At 45.0% G+C, this 25,011-nt stretch overlaps 2 long non-coding RNA genes across 7 annotated transcripts in view; one reads left to right on the top strand and one right to left on the bottom strand.

Annotated features, from left to right (window-relative positions):
- LOC142047878 (uncharacterized) overlaps nucleotides 1-2,459 on the bottom strand; it is a 159,798-nt gene extending 157,339 nt beyond the window's left edge. For 5 of the 6 annotated variants that reach the window (XR_012657184.1, XR_012657181.1, XR_012657182.1 and 2 more), the window contains exon 1: nucleotides 2,095-2,459. This is a non-coding gene — a long non-coding RNA (uncharacterized LOC142047878). The remainder of the gene's footprint in view (nucleotides 1-2,094) is intronic. The other variant, XR_012657185.1, reaches the window with a different exon arrangement.
- LOC142047880 (uncharacterized) lies at nucleotides 1,047-14,114 on the top strand. Its single transcript, XR_012657187.1, has 2 exons — nucleotides 1,047-1,557; nucleotides 12,299-14,114. It is a non-coding gene; the product is annotated as an uncharacterized LOC142047880 (long non-coding RNA).
- The last annotated feature ends 10,897 nt before the right edge of the window (nucleotides 14,115-25,011 follow it).

Raw genomic sequence — 25,011 nt, 5'->3', positions numbered from 1 at the left:
CCGTCCACTCAGCCCAGAATTTGCAACCAGGGCCCCCCCTACAAATCAGGTGGGGAAGACATCCTGATTAACTGACTTTCCTCCCTCCCCAGGCCTGAAGGGGACCAGTCCTCAACCAACTACTTCATCTCCCAGGACTCAGGAAGCCTATTTCTTACCTGACTCCTGAACACAGGCCTCAGGGGACATAGCACATCTCCCCTGAGAGGCATAGGATCTACCCCTCCAGGCCACAGGAGATCCTCTTTTTACCCAGCTGCCCTCCTTCAGGTCAGAAGGGACTCAAACTCCAACCCCTCAGGCCACAAGTTACCTACTGTCCATCCAAACCCCTTCCCATAAAAAATCAAAAAAGTGACCTGCTCCTCCCCTGCCAAAGAGTAGCCACTCCCCACTCAATCATCAGATCCAGAGGCCATACGATGACATCCCCTCCATCTGCCACCAATTCTAACTCAAGGAAGAGCACACAAGGTACACAAGCTGCTGAGAGGAGTGTCTAAGAGGTGCTGGTGGTTTCTTGCTAGGGGAGAGAGAAGCATAGTGAGTGTGAGTGACTATCCAATGGCCCAGAGACTTAAACTGAAGGTAGGGAAAGCAAGGTGCTTTATGGTGGGAGAGAGGGGAAAATGTGGTGGAGGGGAGCAAAAGAAAAACCACAGCAGTGAAGTTTTAGGAAGCCTCCTCACAATTTTGGCAGCACATTTCTAAAGTAGGTGCATGCTAATCCTGGTGTCCTGGCCAAATTTCAACAGTGTCAGTCACCTTCCACACAGCTAACTTCCCCCTGATTTTTCAATTCTATATTGCATTCTTCACTGCTTTTCCTAGTGCAACATACTGTTTGATGTTAAATCTTCCAGCTGCAATGAGAGGACTACAATCAAAGGTGTCCTTATCTACCCAGTCAGGATGTTCCATGACTTATAGAGGCTTGATCATTCTCAGGTGAAAAACCAGGGCCAGATTCTGTCTCCAGATCCATGTGCACATTTCAGTGAGAACTGCACACACAAATCCAATATTAGAATTTGGCTGTCGTTAAATCGGGCACATAGACGTTACCTCTACAAGAGAGAATCTCAAGGAAACAGACACCAGTATTATGCTTATGTAGCTCAAGGACTGTTTTCTCGGCACCTTAAAATTCAGCTGCCATTTTGTGAGGGAGTGTTAATGCAGCCCATTGCAGAGGAAGTATTCTCTCATGGAGACTTCCCGATTGTCTTGATTCGCTTCATCTAAAACATAAATTATTCAGACTGAAGCACATAATTGCCTTTTGTACATGGAAAGGTAAATATGTATTTTTGTACAAAAATGGTTACATTCTGCCCTGTGAAACCCCACTACGAAGAATGGGTGAAATGGAATGTAGAACAGAGGTGGGCAAGCTATGGCCCATGGGCCACAGCCGCTGGCACAATGCTCTGGGCGGCCGGACAGTGCAGCTGCAGAGCCATGGCCATAGCCTGATCCGATGCTCTGTGCTGCGCGGAGGTGTGGCTGGCTCCAGTCACAGCCATGCCGCCAGCCACCAGTGCTCCAGGCAGCGCGGTAAGGGGGCAGGGAGCAGGAGGGGTTGGATAGAGGGGAGGGGAGTTTGGGGTGGTGCTCAGGGGGTGGGGGTGTGGATAGGGGGCAGAGCAATCAGAGGGCGGGGAACAGAGGGGTTGAATGGGTGCAGGGGTTCCAGGGGGCAGTCAGGAAGGAGAGGGGGTTGGATGGGGGTTCCGGGGGTGGTCAGGGGACAGGGAGTGAGGGGTGTGTGGATGGGGCAGGGGTTAGGGGGGGTCATCAGGGAATGGGGGGGTTGGATGGGGCAGGAGTCCCAGGGTAGGTGTCAGGGGGCAAGAAGCAGGGGGTATAGGGAGCAGGGGCTGGGCCATGCCTGGCTGTTTGGGGAGGCACAGCCTCCCCTAACTGCCCCTCCATACAATTTCTGAAACCCGATGCAGCCCTCAGGCCAAAAAGTTTGCCCACCCCTGATGTGGAACATGGCTCCTTACATACCAATCTACATGCAGTTAAGGGAGAGGGAAGTTTTACTAGATTGAACTATCATGTAGTCCCATGCATAACTGGGAAGCTTACCTGTTACTCTCAACTAGTGCACCTCACCTTTGCAGCATTTTGTTTGTTAGAACACACACAGGAATGACCCAGGGACAAATAGGGTAGCTTCTATTTTGAGCCTGTAGAAGAGAGCATGCTGAATAAGGAGCACTGTAGATAAAAAATTATCAACATACTATACAGTTTGCAAAAGGGTTGCTTCAGGAAGATGCGTTTCCTGGACTCTGGTATTGTGAGCCCAATAGTAAATGAGGAAAAGGGGAGAATCATTTCCAGTGCCGCATTTCCGTTCCACAAGGCAGAGTTCTGTTTATCACTTCTGAACCACTTGGCTTTTATCCAGAGAAACGCTGAAAAATAGGCAGCTGACCTGAATGGCTATCTAGGTTGGAGAGTACTGTTAAATGCTTATCTGACCAGTTCACTGCTATCTATGTAAGACACGATCTCTAGCCAGCTTTCCCCACAGCCAATCAAATCTGTCAGCTACAGCCAATTCACAGCACACAGAAGCTAAAAAATAAATTAATGCTACACCGGCCACCTACAATGGAACACACAGACCAATCCCAAAGCAGATTGTGAAAAGGCCCAGAAGACAGCAATGCCCTATTCCACCATCTCATACTTTCAAGCATGCAAAGCAGTGAATATATCCACTTTCATATTTCTCTAGGAATCACAGTAAGTGATGTACTATTTAAAAAGGAATTTACACTTTGTGATTCAAGCTTAATGTCCACATACTTCTCCCTGTATCTAACTAAAGAGGGAAGTAACTTAAGATAGTGAATGAGTAGGAAAGACACCAGCAGAGAAGGATGAGTCAGTATTTGTTCAAAGATAAGTGTCTAATCCATCTGTAATTATCCAGTCTATTTATAACAAGAAATCCCTGATCCAGCAGCTTATCAAAAGTCAGCAGCAGTTCTGTATCTGAAAAGGCTGGAGATTTTGGATCAGACAACAGTTGCTGGTATTAATAAAGAAGATTGTACATGCACAAGGTGCTATGCCTTTTAGACTCCCAAAGCGTTAAGGTTGAGATGGGCTTATTGTTTAACAGCTAATCTCGTTGTACAGAAATACTGGAATGCAGCCACTGCTGGTGTGGATGGCACCAACCAACCAGTACATAGCATGCTGTGCAAAACAGCTTGTTCCTATAACACTTATGTGAATAGTCTCATTAAAATCAACACCTGTTCACATGAGTAAATGCTGAAGAATTGGACATCAAACTTTATCATTGTTATTCTGTTGCTTACCGGTAAGGAAACTAAATAGTTTATTCCCTGTCTCACAGATGTGTCCCTAGGACTTAATACTTGTAGTTACTTGAAATCCTCAGACAAGCAGCACTATAGAAATGAAAAATTGTGTATCATATTAATAAAAGATGAAAGTTCATATTCACAAAAGGATCATAAAATAAGCCTTGGTAGACTTCAGAAAAGACAAAACCTTCAGTGAGGGAAAAGTTTACTACAAAGTATAATTGCTGGGATTCTGAGTGATTAAGAGGTTTGATATTTGGTTTTAGATTTAACAAGACAAATGGCCTTACACAATATTAAAGCAGAGGGTAGTAAAAAAATATTGATCATACTAAATATGTTCATAAGAAACAATTGTTCCCTGAACTACAATAAGCTGAGAATATGTTTATGTAACTGACAATTAAAATGCTGAAGTCGAAAATGTTTTTTAGGCTTCACTTGAGTAGAAGTATCTGCTAAATAAAAAAGCAGCCAAAAACATCCTCTTCTCTTAAAAAACTGGCATGCTTACAATGCTCATAAATCATATGCACGCAGAGTAATTTAACATGAATACCTTTAATTTACTTTAATGTTTTCATTTATTATGTGACACATAATTAGGTCCATGAAAGACACACTTTTAATTTCATACATCATAAGGTTTTGTTGTTTATTTCACCCACCAGAAGCTGATGTATGTGGATTTGTGTTGCTCTTTCGGTAACAGGACGTGTCATCAAATGTGAAAAGTCCGCAGAACAAAGGAACAAATTCCAACTGGTGTAATAGAGCCCTCCCACTCAAAATATAGAAACATAGGGCTGGAAGGGACAACAACAAGTCATCGAGTCCAGCCTTCCTGTGCTGAGACAGGATCAAGTAAACCTAGACCATCCCTGACAGGTGTTTGTCCAACCCGTTCTTAAAAATCTCCAGTGAGAGGTTCCATAACCTCCCTTGGAAGCTTGTTCCAGTGATTAACAATCTTTACAGTTAGGAAGTTTTTCCTAATATTAATCTGCAACAAGGGTGATTTAGGTTAAGACTATTACTTCTTGTCCTACCTTCTGAGGACATGGAGAACAACTGATCACCTTTATAACAGCCCTTAATATAGTTGAAGCCTGTAACAACCTAATGCCTAATATTAGCACTTAATATATAGTGGCTGCAAACATACAGGTGTTTGTTCAATGACACTAGAACCCAGGACCTCAGCACCAAAAAAAAAACCCACCCAACAGTCATCTGCCACCACTTTTGCGGAATAAGACTTCCTTTATCTGTAGGCAGCAGGCTACTAGTATAATCAAATATGAATGCGTTTTTCCTATTGCCCTCTGGTGGATTGAGAGGGAGGGAAGCAGGGAGACAGACAGACCATGCCAGTGTATTATACATCTAGGTGCTACAGAAGCAGCATTAACATATATACATATTCTAGCTAAAGCCAGGTATCCCTTTCACTTATCCTGGGCATGATTCTCCAGTGCCTTGCATCTTGAGTCATTTACATCAGTGCAAAGTGAATGGTAGGATTTTACTTCCCATTTTCACAGCTATAAATAACTACACAAGGTAAAAGAAAAGTAGAGAATCAGACTCTTTATTCCTAATAAAAAGGAGGACTCAAACTAAGCTATCAGTCTCTGGGGCAATCCAACTCTGGCATATTTTTTTCCAGTTAGCTCTTTGCATAGTTCCACAGTCCATGTAACACCTGATTAGGCAGAGTTCTATTAAGTCACAGAAGGAGATGTTCACACAGGCTGGGGCTCTGCATTCAAACCTCTTTTTGTTTTAAAGAAAAGATATGTATATAGTACTATAGTGAGGTGCAAAGTGGACTGGGAGGTGGAGAGTTCAACAACACAAGATCCTCTCTCTTGAGGGTTAGCAGACAGATTCTTTTGCATATAACCCTATGGGGATTTGAAAGCGCAAGGCCTAAGTTTGTTCCTACATGAGGGTAGCATGTTGAAGAGATTCAGGATCCTTTCTTTACATGGTTGGTTGTACTGCTTGGAGGGAAATTTCTGCTCCATCATCTGAAGGGACCTATTCCTGATTTCAAGCCGATGGCTTTTAATATTCTTCCTTGGCTGATTGACTAGTCTGGCCCTGAACAACAAGGAAGTTACAAATCCTGCAGATATGCCTTGAGAACTAAATACATACATATAAATAATGTGCACTTTCATCTGTGTAACTCAGAGCATTTCAATCATTATTGAACCTCACAACACCTCAGAGATAGGGTAACACTAGTCCCATTTTGCAGATAGAGAAGCTGAGGCATATAGAGATTTAGGGTACGTCTTCACTACTGGCTGTATCGGCAGGTAGCAATCGATTTCTCGGGGATCGATATATAGCATCTCATCTAGACGCAATATATCGATCCCTGAACGAGCTTCTGTCGACTCCAGAACTCCACCAACGCAAACAGCGGTAGCGGAGTCAAAGGGGGAGCCGTGGACATCGATCCCACGCCGTGAGGATGGTAGGTAACTCGATCTAAGATACTTTTACTTCAGCTACACAATTTACGTAGCTGAAGTTGCATATCTTAGATCGATTTCCCCCCCTAGTGTAGACCAGCCCTAACAGTCTTCAAGTGAGTACTATATCTCCCATTTAGTGACCTAAATTGAGACGTTCTCTGCACTTGTAGAAATCAGGCTTAAGGGGCATATCCAATGCCACACAGAAGTCGATGGCAGAATCCGGAATAGACCCCAGGAGTTCTGACTCCCAAGACCTACATAACATAATAATGTATTTTACTGGCTAAGAAGGCAATAAGAATACCTCTTCTTCTACCTACAAAATACTCACTGAAGGCCTAATCCTGCAGAGCCAAGAGCATTCACCACCTTGCAAATCGGACCTTTTACACACACATAGAAGTATTCCAGAATTCAGAGTACAGAATATTTATATTTGTGTTGCTTAAAGGAAGCTATTTATACAATTCAGTAATTGAACTGTAATGCAGAGGGATTTAGTCCTGCTTAAAGTGAGAGGTTGAGATTTTCAAGTCACTAGCAGCACGTCCACAACATGTGCTAATTTAGTACTCCTAGCAGTTGCTGAATTGACAGCCCTGGAATGGATACTGAAGTCCACCATGTATCACAGGACACATACAGTGCAAGCTTCCCCTCTCTGCTCTACTAATGTGCCTCAACCTGATGTAAGGGTCCCCTTACTAATATTCAGTGGAAGTGTTTAGGTTAGCTACCTCCCAGCACTAAAAGAATGGGGAAAGGCCAATGCTCCAGGTCAGCCTGAATGACAGAGCGGGCAGGCTAATCAGGGAGTCAGAAGGCTAAGGTGGGTCCCGTCCTCAACATGAGCTGGAATTGCCTGGATCAGACAAAGTGGGGCCAAGTTATGGAGAAAGCAAGGGCCCAAGCTGAGCTAGGGAACAGAGCTGTGCCAGTCAGAGGGGCCAGAAAAGCACCCCAGGAAGCAGGTCAGAGTTGGGAGCAGAGTCACAGAAGCAGCCCACAGAGCAGACCCTGTGCTAGGAGCAGGGCTGCAGCCACAGAGCCAGAGGGGTTGGAGGCAGAGCAGCAGCATCAGTGCTGAGGCAGAGTGGAGCTGGAGCTAGAACGGTGGATCTGGGGCTGGAGGTGGAGCAGTCTGAAGTCGGGTGCAGTGAGCAACTGGGGCCAGCCATGGGGGGGACCCTGGGCATGGGTGGTAAGTTTGTAGACATTTTGGTGGTGCTCAGAACCCATCCCCCAACTCCGCCCCCCCAAACTCTGTCCCCACCTGCCTAAGGTTCTGGGAGGGGGCTTGTGGGGGGGAGGTCTGAAGTGCAGATCCTGGGCTGGGGATTAGGGTGCAAGAGGGGTGCAGGGTGCAGGCTTTGGGATGGAGTTTGGGTGCTGGGTGCAGGCTCCGGGCTGGGACAGGGGGTGGGTGTGCAGGAGGGGGTGAGGGGTGCAGGCTTTGGGACGGAGTTTGGGTGCAGGCTCTGGGAGGGAGTTTGGGGGTGGGAAGGGGTGTGTGGGAGGGGGTGCACCCTCTAGGAGGGAGTTTGGGGATAGGAGAGAGTGCAGGTGTGAGGGCTGTGGGGCTGAGGATGAGGGATTCATGATGCAGGAGGGGGCTCAGGGCAGAGGGTTGGAGTGTGGGGTGAGGGCTGTGGGGCTGAGGATGAGGGCTTCATGCTGTGGGGGGATTAAGGGCTGGGGCAGAGGGTTGGGGTGTGGGGTGAGGGCTGTGGGGCTGAGGATGAGGGCTTCATGCTGTGGGGGGATTAAGGGCTGGGGCAGAGGATTAGGGTGCAGGGGTGAGGGCTGTGGGGCTGAGGATGAGGGGTTCATGCTGCGGGGGCAGCTCAAGGCTGGGGATGAGGATTAGGATGCGGGGGAATGAGGGTTCTGGCTGGGGGTGAGAGGTTTGGGGTGTTGGAGAGGCTCAAGGCTAGGGCGGAAGGGCAGGGTAAGGGCAGCCTTCCTTGCCATTAGTGGAGAGCAGGCACTAGGACCCTGGGGCAGCAGACAGCAGTTCCGCCCAGAATCACTCTACTCTGGCAGCAGGAGCAGGCAGGGGGAGGTGCGATGTGGCATGGCAGGGGGGGACATGCAGGGAGAGGGGTGGCAGGCAGGAGCTGGGACCTGCTCCAGGCAGGGAAGCGGGTGGGCGGTGGGGGAGGCCCGCGGGGGCCGGGGCCCAATTCAGGCAGGGCCGGGGGAGAGACCCAGCTCCAAATATTGCTGGAGCAGGGCACCCGGCCCTGAATATTCCTGGAGCCCGATCACTGCAAACGTATATAACCTGCCACCTATGACCCTGGGCAAAGGGCCCAGCACAGAAAGACAGCCCCAGCCAAGGGTCCTTGCAGGCCAGACTGGGAGGTGGATCTTAACCCGACGGGGGGCTGACGCTGGGAAGAAGGGTCCCACCACCCAAAGCCCAGAGGTGTGTGTCCACCACCAGAGCAAGTGTCCAACCCACAGCATCCCTGCAGCACAGCCAGGGCCTGCGAAGGAGACCTGGGACCTACAAGGAACAGATGTGAACCGCCCTGACATTCCAGAGACATTGTTTGTAAAGTTCCCTGCCACAGAGCAGGTGATGTGATTTCCTTTAACCTTTTCCATTTTTCTTTATTCTTTTTTTAATTAACTATTGATTAAATAACTTGTATTTGCTTTAAATTGTATGAAATGATCAGTGGCTCAGGGAGGTGCCCAGTGCAGAGAGAGCACGCCCGAGTGGGAACACCCTAGCCTCTGTCCTAGGTGACCATAGCAGGTTGGGGTTTGAGTTCCCCAGGAATCCTGGGCCCAGCCTTGTTGGGGTTATGAGGACTCTGCCAGATAGGAGAGTGGGAGAGGAGTCCTCAAGGACAGGGAGGCCTCTGGGTAAAGGAAGTGGGAGTGAGGACTCAGATCCTTCCACTACTACCTCACAGGGGTAGTTCAGAAGCCAGGAAGGTTCCCCACAATAGCGGGACCATTCCCCTGCTTGCAGTGAGTTGGAGGGTCTGCTGTAATAAATAGTTGGGCCTACAAACGTATCCTAATTGTGATCTCAACTGTAAGGAGGGAGTGAAAGTTCATAATGTCACAATAATCTTATAACCATAAAAGCTGATGGGAAAAGGTGCAAGACTGAATTAGTACAAACAGAAAGGCCTACTGATGTAATTCAAGGACTGCATTAATTTTATGACTGGTAAACAAGAAAAGTGGGGGACTGGAATTCAACCAACCAGAATTGGTGGGTCAGAAATTAGGCCTAATTGGTGAACCAAACAAATAATGTGAAGACGGGTTATTCCACCCATCACTCCCTTTGGCATAGGGTGACCAGGTGTCCGGTTTTTGACTGGAGCATCTAGTCAAAAAGGGACCCTGGCAGCTCTGGTCAGCATTGCCGACTGGGCCTTTAAAAGTCCGGTCACCGGCGCTGCAGAGGTAAGGCAGGTTAGTCCCTACCTGTCCTGGCATTGTGCTGCACCCCGGAAGCAACCAGCAGGTCTGGCTCCTAGGCAGCAGGGCCTTGGAGCTCCACATGCTGCCCCTGCTTTCAGCATCAGCTTTGCACTCCCATTGGCCGGGAACCACGGGCAATGGAAGCTACGGGGGCAGTGCCTGCAGGTGAGAGCAGTGTGCTGAGCTGCCTGCCACGCCTCACTTAGGAGCCAGACCTACTGGCCGCTTCCGGGGCACAGTGCGGAGTCAGGACAAACAGGAAGCCTGCCTTAGCCCCCCAGCCACGCCACTGACTGGGAGCCGCCGAAGGTAAGCCTGCCCCTCAACCCCTGGCCCCAGCCCTGAGCCCACCCAAACCTGGAGTCCCCTCCTGCACCCCAAACCCACTCATCCCCGGCCCCACCCCAGAGCCTGCATCCCAAGATGGAGCCTTCACCCCCCCACACACCCTAACTCCCTGCCCCAGGCCAGAGCCCCCTCCCACACCATGAACTGCTTTGCCCCACCCCCCAGCTGGACCCCCCCTTCTGTACCCCAAACCCCTCATCCTCAGCCCCACCCCAAAGCCTCCACCCCCAGATGGAGCCCTCAACCCCCTGCACCAGCCCAGAGCCCCCTCCCATACCCTGAACCCCTCTGCCCCACCCTCCAACCTGGAGCCCCCTCCTGCACCCCAAATCCCTCATCCCAAGCCACACTCTAGAGCCCGCACTCCCAGCTGGAGCCCTCACTCCCTCCCACACACAACCCCCTGCCCCAGCCTGGAACCCCCTCCCACACCCTGAACCCCTTATTTCTGGCCCTGTCCCAGAGCCTGCATCCCCAGTTAGAGACCTCACCCCCTCCTGCACCCCAACCCCCTGCCCCAACCCAGTGAACATGAGTGAGGGAGAATGAGCCACCAAGGGAGGGGTAATGTATGAGCAGGAGGCAAAGCCTCGGGGAAGGGGCAAGGCTAGAGTGTTCAGTTTTGTGCGATTAGGAAGTTGGCAACCCTATTTTGTGGTCCTTAAAAAGGGAAGGATGGGGGGAGGGAGGGATTAAAAAACTGTCTGATAACTGCTGGAGAACCAGAAGGAGAGTTTTACCATCCTGGTTGCCACCCTCACTGTCTCCTCTGGGGCTATAGAATTCACAGTGATATCTCTCAGGATCAGGAAAGTGAAGACTCGGAGGTGTCCTGACCACACCAAGTCAGAGAGAGGGGCACAGATGACACCATCACTTCCACTGACTCTGGTTAAATCTTGAACACCACCAAGAGTATAAGACTTGGTTTTTCCCCCATCGTGCTCATTCCTTACCTTATTTCTACTCTCCTGTCCCATTCTTTTTTTTTTTCTTCTTCTGTCTAATAAAAGTCTGGCCTACCTGGCCAAGATTTCATCTTTTGCAACAGTATTGTAAGGCTGTGACCAAAGAGGCTGTTACAAACAATTCCCTAAACAGCCCCATGCTGTACAAGTTTGTCAGATCTTGGAGTGGCTAATGAGACCAGGTGCCATGTCTGTATTTCTCAAGCAGCTTGGCTGGGAGTCAACACAAAAGACAGAAGCTGCATTTTCTATCTTTGCTGTTCTTTTCTCTCCTCTCATGTGCATTTGTCTTGCTGTGTCTTTTTGGAAATGGGTTCGGAATTCAGCAACGGTTCCAGCCCACCTCCACTAGCTTTCTATTTCTCCCCCTAAACAAAAGGACAGTTATTATCATCTTTAATACCATCTCAGTGTCAGACAAAGGGTTTCTTTCTAAGATTTCTCTTCAGCTAAAGACCAAGGGGACAAGGGAGACTGTTAAAATGAAAGCCTTATTCTCCTCCCTTGTCTTTTCTGTATCTTTCTTAAAAGGTTAGAAAGATTTTTAATGGTGTTTGCACCATGGTGCTAAACAGGCTGAGTCTCTAGACACCAGACCCTTGTTTCAGTCTGTTTAATGTTGAATGGTTAACAGGGTCATCTTTACACCTTTAACTCTTTGAGCCCATTTATTCTATCAAAATTAACACAATAGAGCAGCCACTTGAGGGTAGGTCTCTACTGTAATCAAAGGAGTGGCTCAAATAGACATACTCAAGATATATTAAAGCTATCTAACTCGACTTCTGGAGTGGTGGGTCCACAGCAGACCAGGCTCCCTTGCGAGTAATTACCCAGGGGTCCAGGTGGGCTTCTACAGCTCATGCTGAAGTGGGAGCTGCTGCAGCTTCACTGCTCCAGGACCCAAGCTAGCTCAGGTATTTCTACTTGCACTGCAACCATACCCCGTGATTACAGAATAAACATACCCTAAGATGGATAGGATAGGACAGGTTAGTCCCCATGCCCATTCAGATGCTGGCCTCTCTACTGGGACTGTCAACAAAGATGCCAACTAGTGTTAAGCACAGTAAACACCTGTACTGAGTGAACACCTGTACTGAGACCAAAACAGCCACCACACGGTAACACCTTTCAAATATCTGTATTTTAAAATAAGGATAATAATACCATTTGTCCAGCCCCTCTTAAAGTTCTCCAGCAACAACACTAAGGATAATGGGCCTGATCCTCTGTTGCTTTCTATCTTGAGTAGCTATTTACACCAACATAAAATGAATGCTGCTCGTAGTATTATTGTCATTCACTTTGCTGAGATGTAAATTGTTACTCAAGGAGAATCAATTTCAGCATCTTTTAGCATATTTCGCCTCTCCCTTCCCTTTGTGTGTACACACTAATCATTGACAAAAGGATGTCTAATAATGGATTACCCACTGCCCATGCTGTGTGCACTTAATATCTGTCTCCTGGTTTCATGGTACTGTTGTCACAAACAGTTCTTTAAACTTGGTTATAGTTTAATGGCAATCTTATTCACAGGTATCAAAGAAATTATGTGGCTATTGTATTTGCAGTATAAAGTAAACTGGGTAAATTATTTTCTCTCATTATCTAATAAGCAGTAATGCACATGTTCTTAAAATTTTAAGCTCTGAACCCTCACTGATTTTCAATTTTCCATTTTCAGAATGTTGTCTGTCCAGGATTATTGGTGCTTCTTTTGCTAAAAGCCTGCTGTCCAGGTTCCTGCACCCATCACTGCCCATCATCTTCTTTGGGTCTTAAAGTCACTCAAGATGGACTGTAGCTTTAGAGACTTCCTCTGTTACCCAGTGCAACACAAGAATGTTATCTGCAGCACAACCAGCTAAAAGCAAAAACAGCAGGAACATCTGACAGCCTTTGGATCCTGAAAAGGATCGATTTATCTAACAATGCATGCTACTGTGACTGTCAGATTCTCTACTTGAAAATGTGGTTAGAAGCCCAAGCTGCAAGTATGCTTCCCAGCAGGGTTATTTGGTTCACTCAGCTGTTGCTGAGAGAGTGAATTTACCTCTTGCTCCAGTCCTAGAAGACATTATTCTGGCTTCTTGTTCAATTATGCATTTCTCTTCATTATTGTTTTGCTGTTGTTTATTTTACTAATCTATGGGGTCTTGATGATAAGAACTACCACATTTCAGACAGATGTTTATAGTGACAGAATGGAGCTCCCCTCTACATCACCTTCAATTTCTAATTAACTTAAGAATCACAGGGCACTAAGCAATACATCATGCTACTGACTTGTATATGCTAAAATACTGGGTAGGAAAGGACAACAAAAGCATCTGTTTCCATAGATGATTCATTAGTAAAGCATTTGACTGACAATAACAGATGAGAATGGCACTTTGCAGTATTAGGAATCCAATCAAGAATGTGTACACTAAACAAAAAGCATGACATACAACTACTCTTGCAAGCCCTAAAGTAACTAGCTTGCTGGCTTAAGCATTAGTCTGCTGAACCCAGGGTTGTGAGCTCAATCCTTGAGGGGGCCATCTGGGGCAAAATCTGTCTGGGAATTAGTTCTGCTTTGAGCAGGGGGTTGGACTAGATGACCTCTTAAGGTCCCTTCCAATCCTGGTATTCTGTGAGAACTGGGGTGAAACCTTGACCCCACTGAAGTCATCTTGCCCCAGGTGTTGTACTTACTATTTGATTTGGTCTAAGTAGTCAATCTACTCCTAGTAGTGAAGATTTGCAAATTTGGACCCTTAATTTTTATTGCACCCTTTATATTAACTGTATCTCAAAACTCTTTACAGAAAATTGAAGCTACTAGGTTAAAAATAATAATTTAAACCACAATTTTTACTTATGTTACATAAGATCATAGATAACTATTTTGAAATCTAGATCAATCATCACTATATTTGTTTAGTTTTTGTATTTCTCTCCATTTGGACAGTAAAAATAGAGCAGCCAGTTTCACTTCTGCTTACAATAAGCGTGTCAATTCCACTTTTAGATTCTGATGTATTAACACAACACCAAAAAATTTGAGTTTCAGCTTAGAAGCAGATCCAAACCAAATTCACAGATCAGAGCTCACGGCTCAAACGTATCTCCACAATGAGCCAAATCTTAAGTTACTATAATTTTGGAAACTTCATATTACAGTATAGTCCTAACCATTGGAAAGTCAACCTTCATTAACAGTTATCACTGCAAATGGCTCAATGGTCTTTAGAACAGGAAATAACTTCAGTATCTCAGATACCAAAACGTAACTGCTGATAAAGTGCTTTTTTTTTACAAGCATCCATTATATAAACATATATTTTAATGGTCTAATTGTCAGAGGTAAGGCCTGAAGTCCACATATATTTTTCTACACACATTTCCATGGTCTTCTCAAAATTATTATTGTACAAATGCCTAGTTTTCAAGCATAATCATGGCAATTATCCCCTACACCATAGTGTGCAAATAAAAATACACAAAAATGCATGAGATCATTGGGTCTCAGGTTTATAAAAAAAATCAGATTCTTAATATTTTAGTGTGTATATTCTATAAAAATAGATCATATTTTGTCATCAGTGCCCAGACAATGGGGCTCATAAATGGTTTTCAGAAAATTATTTTGGTGTCAAAAGCCTTCCTCTACCCCACACCACTACATTCCAAGAGCTTCAGGAATCAGCGATCCATATAGTGATGGTGAGCATCCATATTGCTGGTGATCCATCAGGCCACAATAACCATGCCATTTGGCTAGAAGAAGAGGAATTGCCCAGGGCGTTCTAAACTACCCAACACACACATACCCCCCAATCCCCCCCACTTCTCCCTAGCTATTGCTGCACTGTGTCACAAATTTTGCACAAACACACTAAACATGTCCAAGTGAGAAAGCATATTGTGCATTTTCATCCATGAAGCAGGCACCATCAGACACAAGATATACACTAAATGTGAGTAACAATAGGAAGTGTACTGCTTGACAAAACAATGCAGCTAAAAAGGTTTAATAATTGGATGTGAAACCAGCTGGAAAAGGACAATGAACAAATATGCTTGATAGATTTGTTCCAGTGCTTGGTAAATTCAGCTGAGAGCATAACTGGGTTTTGCTTATGCTTCTGGAACATGTGTGATTATGGGTAAAATATAGGGCATATAAACAGTTTTGAAATATAACTAATTATTCAGAAATTATTGATGATGTTAATATAGAGCATCACACAGCAAATTCTATTCACATGTATAGTACCCTAATGTAGAATAGCTTCTCTTAATGAGAATCTTAAGAGACAGATTGGTCAGACCATATCAAATATCTTGTGATAAAAATAAAGAGGAGAGAGACAGAGTGTGTGTGTTAAGGCAGGGAGTGTGCAAGTGGAAGAGGGAGACATTATTAAACATTTTAAAATGTTTAATTGAAGCTAACTGACAAACATGCCAAACACATCTGCTTGATCATTTTGTTTTTATGTTGCATCACATCCCCACCCACCCCTTTCATCTCACATTCTACAGCTACATTTTCCTCTGTTTAGCTTGTCATCTCTTTGGGGCAGGATCCTTGCCTATATCTATGGCAGGGGTAGGCAACCTTTCAGAAGTGGTGTGCCAAGTCTTCATTTATTCACTCTAATTTAAGGTTTTGCATGCCAGTAATTCATTTTAACGTTTTTAGAAGGTCTCTTTCTATAAGTCTATAATATATATAACTAAACTATTGTTGTATGTAAAGTAAATAAGGTTTTTAAAACGTTTAAGAAGCTTCATTTAAAATTCAGTTAAAATGCAGAGCCCCCTGGACCAGTGGCCAGGACCTGGGCACTGTGAGTGCCACTGAAAATCATCTTGCGTGCGGCCTTCGGCATGGGTGCCATAGGTTGCCCACCCCTGATCTATGGTCTGTATAATGCAAAACATACTTTTGGTGTTATATAAATAACCACTGGTGCAGAGCAGTGGGAACTGGGAGTAGAGATCTGCATCTGCCAGTCTTTCATAAAGAAGCAAGGAAACCCAAAAATGTAAAAATACAAGAAGAAAAAAGACAGCTCTCTCTCTCTTTTTAAAAGATATATTAAGACTCTCAGGCAGTTTTTTCTTCATTCTCATCAAAAGTCTCAACTGGGAGCTCTTGTCCCTAAGAACCTGTATCCTGCATGGAACTTGTTGTGGCCCAATAGTTGCATAAAATATGCAGCTGAGCCTCCACATTGTGCAAGAACAGAGCAAGTTCTGCATATTACGGACATGTAACCATGGTTTCTGCACAAATTTCACTTTCAAAGACTGTTAGCAAATTATTTCGCTGAGTGGAAAAAAATAATAGACTCGGATAGGGCCTTGCTGCAAAACCAACCAAGAACACCATGCAACATTACCTTCATGGGAATTTTGACCCAACCCACCACCTGCAAAATTGACCTCTGCACCACTTATTGTTGAAGATTAGTGACCACCACTAGGCTCCCCGCAAAACTTGCGTCACTGTGTCCTAAGAAAGAAAACAGACAGCCAGCTTAGGAAGGCTTCTAGTCAATTTTGAAGACTCTAACACTTGGCACCAATAAGTTCACCAATTTTGGCAGTTTTTCCATCCTCCCTTTTCCTGGGCAATCCTTATGTAGTTTCACAAAGTTCCTTTCAAAAGGATGGGTCATGGAGACCCTTGGGAACTTATTCCCATCCAATGCCCTCCCCCTTCTCCAGAAAGAGTGGTGCTAGTCCTGCCATAAGCTGACTGTAATTATTTTTGTACAGCAAAACCTGTAAAGCAAGTCTGTATTGCTGCCATGTCTTCAATCCTCTTCCCTGTCACAATCTGGCAAAGACAAGAAGCTCAACAGAAACTAATGAGTGTACGCACAAAAAGTTGGTGATTGTATTCATTGTAAGAGCCCTTTTCTAATTACATTACTGCAGGTTCAGATAATTCTTTGAATTTTTGAAGGCAGAGCATTTTTAATTCTGTTTTGTTGGTTCTCCAAACCTTCGTTTCTTACATCTTCTTAAAGCTGATTTAATTGCAGACTGCTAGAATTATCCATTGACATTTCCTTTCTTCAGCTAGCCTCTGCTATTGCACAGCTACTTTCATGAATACCATTTTACAACAGTAAGCTACTCAGGTAGCAGGTGTTTGTACGTAATAGGATGGCTTATGTAGATTGTTAATGTAATGGGCTACAAAGCATTTTACTGCAAGATCATGAGTTTGAATACAGCTAGGTTCATTAGTGACCAAAAGTCTGTATCAGCAGATTAATCAATTAAAAACAATAAATGCTTGATGAATTAACTGGATGGTTGTGTTCCAGCTCCTGGTGTGCAGACTGTTAGATCACAAAAAATTATTATCACTACCACCACATTTGTAAATTGTGGAATTGGCAATTTCAGCAGCGAGGCCAAAGACTGAATGAGTATGAAGCTAGTGTGAGAGGCAGAGGTAGGTCCATCCAGTTCAAGATTGGGACATATTGCCGGGATGTGAGGAGGCGGCAGCAGCTTGTGTTACCCTTGTCTTCTATGGACAGAGGGCTACAGTCTCCAGGTCTGTCCAGCTACGTACCTTTGAAACCTCAACTGTTTTAATGTGTAAATAACTAGTTACCACTATCGCTCGGAATAGGAGACTTGGCTTATCTGTGGATGCGGTCCTGCTGCAAGTCCATTTAAATAAGTGAAATTACATCAGGGATGACTCTAGGTCTGGGTGTTTATGGTGTCATTTATATTGTGTTATACTGTGTACAACCTTCACTCTGGCCACACAGATACATCACAGAACATTATTCTCCTTCATGTTCAATGCTACAGGCCATTGATGGAAAGCCGTTATGTCTGATTAATGTGTTACAGCCAGCCCTGGAGCTATATAATGTCAAATAATGAGAGAAAAGCTCATTTTCTAAAAATTACCTGGTCTCTTGCCTTTCAGCCAACTCTCTGATTAAGCTGAGACTCCTCTGGCAAATATAACAGCCTCCGTATATTAATGGAGTCAAACTGTAACATGATTATGCAGTTATTCAGACTTGACAATTTTGTTTTGCATCACTAATGCCCTTGCTCTGAATCCAGCCACTTGGAATCTGCCTTTTGAACTTGCTACACTCAGATGATCACACTGTTGTTCTCTTCAATGAAGCAGCCTAATAGTTACAAATGAAAACATCATTTGTCTAGCCTGAGATTTTCCAGGCAAAGGGAGAAATTCTCTGAAAGAGTTTGGGGCACTGAGAACAAGAGAGAGTACGCAACATTCACCAGGAGTCCCCATCATGTTGTTAGGGGCTCTGTTGAGGAGAAGCCCACAAAGGCAGCAGAGAATACAGAACAGCCCTGCATGTGAAGGGTGGGACTGGATGGAAAAGGAGAACTGGAGAAAGCAATCATATTTTCTAATGGAAATGTGAACAACTAAACAGTTTAGTAACTGCCTGAAACAGGGACTTTTTAAAAATATTATTTACACGTGTAGGATAATCATTTTCTGAGGTACTGTATGTTCAGTGACTTTGTCTAGGTCTCGTAGGACCTATTTTCATTCATTTTGTCAAGCTGTTGCTATTCTGGGGACACATAGCTTAGGTGTTTGGGGTCCTGATTTTCAGAGGTGCTGACCACCCCCAGCTCCACCTGACACAGATGGGAAGTGAGGATACTCAGCACCTTGATATCTTCCACAGCAAGAAAGGAAAATGTTTCCTAACAGCGCAGATCTCCTTCTCCTTCATTCTAATACTGCACAGGTTTTGAAGGATATTCAAATATTTTCCAGGAGCCTGGATAGCCCAAGGAACTAATAAATGGATACACAGCCTTTCACCTCTTCAGTGGTCTCCCTCAAAAGCTTTGCAGTTGCGATAGGTAATTCAGTATCTGCAGTAGTCTAGGGGTCCCTATGGTCTCTGGGTCAAATCCAACCTGGGACGATAGTGACTGTAAACTGTTACATCCCCAATTCTGGTTTGGCAGCCAATAAAGTTAGCTGTTGGTCCCAGTCCCATTCCTAGTATTCACATTGCAAAGCCATCAAGCTTGCACTACCATACTTGTGTAGGTGAATATAGAGTGGGCTGCCCACTCAGAAGCTGGAAATGGGTGACAAGGGATGGATCACTTGATTATCAGTTCTGTTCATTCCTTTTGGGGTACCTGGCATTGCCCACTAGCAGAAGACAGGATACTGGGCTGACCTAGTATGGCCATTCTTATGTTTCACCTCCACTAAAAGTCACAGTAGAATCAAGACGCATATTTGCCTCATTCCAGTTACTGCTGCTGCTACTTCTCTTTTTCCATACTCTGATCACTCTCACTTGCTGGAAGCTACCTATGGCTAGTGATCTGGCAGCAAGAGCAGCTGTGGTTGGAAGGTACAATGGCTCACGCAGCCACTTCATGAGTCCTAAGACCAAACACCATGGTGCTGTAGGGCACTGTATCTGGGAATCCATGCTGGTGTGATTTACACAACAATAGGCTGGTTGAAGAAGCATCTGGCCCCTATGAATCTCTGAGCAGAAGACTGAGAAGCATCAAGTGAAATGGAGAGTAGTCAAGTCTCAGCACAAACAGAGAAAATATAGTGTGAAACAATCTCCCTACTTCAATCTGGTCTGTTGTGGTGGGTGATAATGTACTATCCTTCCATTCAGAGACTTCGGTGTTCAGGTGTGGAAGAGAACAGCCCCCAAAGAAGGAGGTATTGATATAGAAGCACCAATCCAACAAAGATCTGAAGCATACGCTTAGTGCCATTGGAGTTAATGGGACTATTCATATGCTTAAAGTTAAGTATGTGCTTATGTATTTTGATGGATTGAGTCAAAGACAGCCAAGACAAAAAAGTAGCTTTTATGGTCTCTTTTTCTGCTTGTGGATCTATAGCATTTATCTATCTTCCTCTTATTGATTCCAGATCTGAATTAATCCATGGTCCTTATTGATCCTGTGGCATCTCTCATTCTTTAAGGGACAGAGAGATGGGGAAAGAGGAGGAAAGAAAGGCGCAATGCACTTTACTGAATTGCCCTTACGGAAAACATTACAGATTTCTCCAGTGTTATACAGTATATGGATTGCTTTAAATCAATGAATTTTTCACCTGCAATATACTGTATTGAGTGATGTAATTTACTTAACAGAAAATCAACCTCAATAATTCTGGAAGACAACACTCTAATGTACACTGGCTAGTGCTTATTGAACTTTTGACCCTTCTCCCCCTTCTCCCCCCTAAAAAAGGTAAACCAAATGAATTTGCACTTATTTTTAATAAGGGGAGACTGGGTTACTCAGAAAGTTAGTAACAGACTCAGCTTTAGGTCACTGATTCAAACCCAAACCAGGTCAGCATGATCTAAAGCAATTACCATTTGATGGTTATTAAATTTCACTGAAAATTCCCCACCCCATGTCCAGAAGTTTCTGGGTGTCAGATAGTCTAACAAAGAGATGTTACAGATAAATAGGCAGCATGGTCCAGAGTATTGTCAAGGGAGAGGGGACGAGGAGCTGGGAAGGAAAATGACAAATACATAAGCCATCCACTCGCATGCATACAGATGTAAACAATCTGCATTTTTTCCTGAGAAGCACCAGTCAGATTCTGACATTAAACCAACGTCAGACAGGCAAATTCTTATTGTCTGATATGCTTAAGGAACTGCTAGAAGATCCAGAAGCAGAACCACCTCCTTCCCAGTCTGGCTCCCTAAAAACTACACAAAGAGGCTACTCTGCAACAAGAACCATAGAGGAAGATTTTGAAATGGGGCCTAAAGTCCAGAAGGCATGATCACTGCATGTTTGTGCCAGTGCATTTCAGCCATGGGCCCTGATTCAGGAAAGCGTCCCTTTGCAGGAAGGACTCTAAGCATGTGTTTAAATCCCAGTTAAGTCCCTATGAATCAATCACATGTTCAAGTGCTTTCCCGAATAGGTGTGGGCATAAGCACATGCCTAAATGCCTCCTAGAATGCAGGGCCGTTCTTCGGCATACGCAGACTACACAGCTGCATAAGGAACCTGAAAATTTGGGGCACCACTGGGTTTTAGTGTCCTTCTCCCGGCTCTTCCTATCCCTGTTCTGACCCTTCCTGCAGGCTCCCACAGCTGCCTGCTGCGAGGGGATCTAGTAACTTAAAAGTGAAAAAGCCTTCCAGCCTGCCAGGCCTGTTAGTACAACATTGAAACTGTTAAAGAGCCATTCAAGTGGTAATGAAGCCATTTAACAGGCATTTGCCAAACCCCAGGTATATACTGTCAGTTTCTGAATTTACTGACAAAAACAGTTGTGCTTTCTCTTCAGATCGTATAAATCTTTCGCCTTTTACTCAGATCATGTTAGCCTACAGGACCTTCGTTTAAAAACTGCTTTAAAATATTTCATTAATGAATTGGTGAAGATTATAAAATTACATCTCTAAAAAATCCTTACATAGATTTTAAGATGCACAATCATCTTTAGCCTTAAATGCATGGATCTTCAGACATACAGTTTTTTAAATAAATCCTTCAAAAGACCACCCTGATCTAAAATACATATTTTAATTGTTATTACTATATTAAAAAAAAAACTTGCTTCTAAAGTCTTCCTGTCCTTTCTGTCCATCCCTTTCTCCCTTCACCCCTCCTTGAAGAGGGGCTTAAAGGGACAACACACCTTTCCTTTCAGGTAGCTGGACAAAGAGTTTCTCTTTCTTTAGTCCTGACTATCTGATTAACTAGTTTTAAGAGAACCCTCCAGCAAAATCAGTACCTTAGTAAGATATAAAATCCTTTGTTATGCCTAAAATCTTTGGAAACATATTTTTTAAAGTTGGTGAAATTTCATAAACATGTCTATTGTTATGGAGATCACACAAAATAAATCAGTGTTCCCTTTTTCTAAAAGCAATGAACATTGTTATGAACACACTAAACGTCTGTGACTGATTAATTTAAAATAATGTCTTTGTTTCAGTGAGTTAAATACGTAGTAATCTGGAATGATTACTTTATGAAGGCTTAAGAGTACATTTAAAATATAAAATCAGCTTAGAAATACCGATCAAGAAAATGTAAAACAGAGAAGAGCTGCATCATGTATTCCATAATATTTAATGTTGTATTCAGACAGAGAGCTGATTCGCCCTTACTACAAAGTTTTCGCAAATAAATCTCTGACAAACTTCAGGGCATATCAAAAACCTGTGCCTGACATTTTTTATTCCCAAGTTTAGAGCTTTTAATTAGGTACCTTCTGCATGTCCATTCTGCATGAGGGAGAGGGTGTGGGGTCTCTGAGGGGAACTGTGACTCTTCACCACTGTGAGGTGGGCCAGGCATCTCGCTATCCTTTGGTGCCTTGTCCCTTTCGCCCTCCCCTCCCCCCAGGCACAGGGGCACCAGTTTAATAATATTGTGTAGGGCCCCATAAATCCTAAGGACCGCCCTGCTAGAATGGCATCATCATTAATAATCCTAGAGGGAATAATCAACATGGAAACGGAGGGGAAGGGGAAGGGGAGAGGGAGGATGACTACTACAAGCAAGAACATGGCTGCACACTAAAATTGCTTTTGCAGTGTCTATGTGCACCTGTTTCATGAGTATTTACATTGGGAAGTAGCTTTTGGCCCACTGTATGAGCCCAAGAACCAGAGCATTTTTACTATAAGATACTTTTGATCATACCACAGGTTATACTTCAAGTATAGCATTTGTTTGTGAATAGTTCCTCTAATAGCTACAAGCATCTGGCCCCATATGGTGAGAGCAAAATACTGTTAATGGAAACAGTATGCCCCATATTTGTGACAAATGAAGCTTTTCCACTGGACAGAACCTTTAAACATATTTTACTGAGATGCAAATTCACAATGTGTCCGTGGTTTGCGGTGTGTGGTAAAAGCTCAGATATTAGTTTCACAGGATGGTCATGATTAACAACAGATTTTCACCTTGAGGCGCTGAGAGGAATGGAAATTTTGTGATGCTGGCTGACAGCAAGGGCATATTTGCGGCACTGTTGTACTTGGAAGTACTAGGAAACATGGGGCTTGATCCTGCACCATTAAAGTCAATGAAACTTTTGCTGTGGAGTTTAAATGGGCCTAGGATCAGGCCCCTGACCTTTAGGCAAACAAAAGGTTCATTCTAACCTGCGTTCAGCTAATGGAAACCTGAATAGAACTCCACACTGCTGTCTCAAGTCCTTTTTGCCAAGGTCAGTAGCTACGTGTGTTCTAATATGTCATTATTTCTCCTGCTTATGGACCATCTTTTGTCTCTTTTGCCATTGGGAAAGCATTCTAAGAGGCTACTTCATGGAACAAGTTGCCCTTGGGAAAAGATTTCAATATAAATAGCAAATGGGTGGCTTTATATGGAACTACAGTAATTTGTTGTCACATCCCCACTATTGAATGTAATGTAAAATTAATTGAAACTATTAAACTAGTCATTGGATTAGGAAGTGCTGTTCTGGTGCCTCAAGGGAGTTGTAGCTTGGTTACCTCATGTCCCCATTGGTTTCCCAGCCAGAATATATTTCTTGTGATGCACCATGGCCAGAGTCTCCCATGAAGCACCTCTTCCCCTCTCCAAGAGTTTATGCTTTCCTTCCCTGTACTGAGATCAGAGGGCATTGGGCTCAGGAGGGGAGATGTAAGCTGCATTAGAGCAAGGGCAGCAGGTTGGAGAAAGCAGCCTGGGAAGTGCAGAGAGAATACTGATTACCAGGTAGCCTGGGAGGTGAGATTAGAGGGTCAGTGCTGGGCTGAGACACACACTGTCGCTGGCAGAAGCCAAAGGTAGCAATAGCAGGAGGACACATCATTGCAGTTTACAGGCTGGTGTGGAGGAGTTACAGTGAGACTCTTTCCTTCCCACTCCTGGAGCTGAGTTGGGAACTATGGGGTTTCTCTTTGTGGGAACAGTTAAAGAAACTGTGCCTAGGTTTGTTCCTGGCAAGTCTACTGAAGGAATCCTATCATGTATTTACGGTTACTACCTGGCTGACATTTGACTAGCCTGGCCGGGTTTTTTTATGGATTTGCCAGTTTCCAGAAAAATGAATTTAATCTGCCAGGGTTTTGGTCTTTTTACATGTATTTAAAGATTTGCATTATCATCACAATACATGGGGATATCTAATGTTAAAAGTTTCTGTGTCCCGCTTACAATGCTGCATTGCTCCCACTTTCACAGTTTAAGCAACAACAAATCAAAACCACTGAAATAAAGCAGCTGTCTTCCCACCAACATGCAAGTGCACCATGCATGTGTCTAAGAGAAGATTTGAGGCACGAGAGAGTGAGGAGATGTGAGATGTTATCAATCTCATCAATGTGTTACCTCAGGGGCGGGCAAACTTTTTTCACTGAGGGCCGCATCGGGTTTCCAAAATTGTATGGAGGGGCTGGTTAGCTGAGGTTGTGCCTCCCCAAATAACCAGGCGTGGCCCGGCCCCACCCCCATCTGACCCCCCTGCTTCTTGCCCCCTGAGGGGGCCCCCCAGGACTCCTGCGCCATCCAACCTCCCCTGTTCCCTGTCCCCTGACAGCCCCTGGAACCCCCTCCCATGACTGCCCCCCACTGCCCCATCCAACCCCTCCTCTCATTCCTGACTGCCCCCCGGGGACCTCTGCCCAGTCCAACCACCCTTTCTCCCTGTCCCCTGACTGCCCCCAGAATCCCTTCCTGACTGCCCTCTACTGCCCCATCCAACCCCCCCCTCCTTCCTGACTGCCCCCTGGGGATTCCTGCCCCCATTCAACCTCCTGTTCCCTGCCCTCTGACCACTCCGACCTCTAGCCACACCCTTGCCCCCTGACCACCACCCCAAACTTCCCTGCCTTCTATCCAACCCCTTACCGCACTGCCTGGAGCACCAGTGGCTGGCAGCACTACAGCCGCACCGCCCAGAGTAGCAGGACAGGCAGTCACACTGCCCGGCTGGATCCAGCCACGCCACCGCGCAGCACAGAGACCGGGTCAGGCTGCAGCTCTGCATCTGTGCTGCCCCAGGAGCTTGCAGCCCCACTGCCCCCCAGAGCACTGAGCTGGCAGAAGAGCGAGCTGACGCTGCGGGGGAGGAGGAACAACAGGGGAAGGACCAAGGGGCTAGACTCCCAGGTCAGGAGCTCAGGGGCCAGGCAGGAGGGTCCTGCGGGCCAGTTTGCCCACCTCTGCCCTAAAGTGTTTCCTTTGACTTCAGTAAAGCTCTGTCAACAAAAAAGACTGCTCTAAAACTGGATCAACATTGTCACCTAGTGGCCACTGAGATCCTCCAAAGCTGGACAAACTCCTTGAAGGCCCTCAGCCTTCCCCACAAGAATATCTCTGGTGGAATGTGATAGAAATATTTTCCAAGCAGGCAGCCAGTTACTTACT

The sequence above is a fragment of the Chelonoidis abingdonii genome, chromosome 17 (genome assembly GCF_003597395.2).
Source record: "Chelonoidis abingdonii isolate Lonesome George chromosome 17, CheloAbing_2.0, whole genome shotgun sequence".
NCBI lineage: Eukaryota > Metazoa > Chordata > Testudines > Testudinidae > Chelonoidis > Chelonoidis abingdonii.
Note: the sequence above shows the minus strand (reverse complement) of the source record. Positions and strands in the feature narration are given on the sequence as shown.